Below are 751 nucleotides of genomic sequence, written 5' to 3'. Positions count from 1 at the left end.
CTTAATGACTTTTTCATAACTGTTGTTACTTGTTTCACTTTACTTGAGGTAATAGTTAATATTAATGACACTTAATGACTTTGTAATAACTGTTGTTACTTGTTTCACTTTACTTGAGGTAATAGTTAATATTAATGACACCGTAGTGACACTTAATGACTTTGTCATAACTGTTACTTGTTTCACTTTACTTGAGGTAACAGTTAATATTAATGACACTGTAATAACACTTAATGACATATTCATAACTGGTGCTACTTGTTCCACTTTAGTTGATATAAAAGAAATTGTTAATGAGTATGTTATTAAATCATTTGATCGTGTAATAAAGCTTAGTGAAATCTTTATTGCTTGTCCTACTTGTTTTGCTTTATTTCAGGGAGTGGAAATATTAATCATTGTTTTGTTAAAGCTTTTGCTAGTGTAATAATTAAATCATTATGACTACTATTATGACAAATTTATGTTAGATCATGATTTCTTGGTTAATGACAAGTTGTCATAACGAAGACATTTTGTCTAGAATAATGTCAAGCTTTGTATTAAAAGTGTAATTATTTACCGAATGATGCTTTATGACAACAGTCATAACTATTCATGAAGACTTATTGATGTTCATGACAGGTGTTATGTCATGTTTATGACAGTGTCATGACAGTCTTATTCAACCCCCTTCAAATAAAGTGTTACCAATTTTGCTTTTTAACTGATTTTCTTTCCAAACATCTTTTTGTGCTACAGGTTTTATGTG

Source organism: Poecilia formosa, unplaced genomic scaffold (assembly GCF_000485575.1).
Source record: "Poecilia formosa unplaced genomic scaffold, Poecilia_formosa-5.1.2 Scaffold165, whole genome shotgun sequence".
Lineage (NCBI taxonomy): Eukaryota > Metazoa > Chordata > Actinopteri > Cyprinodontiformes > Poeciliidae > Poecilia > Poecilia formosa.
The sequence above is the reverse complement of the archived record's forward strand: the minus strand, read 5'-3'. Positions refer to the sequence as shown.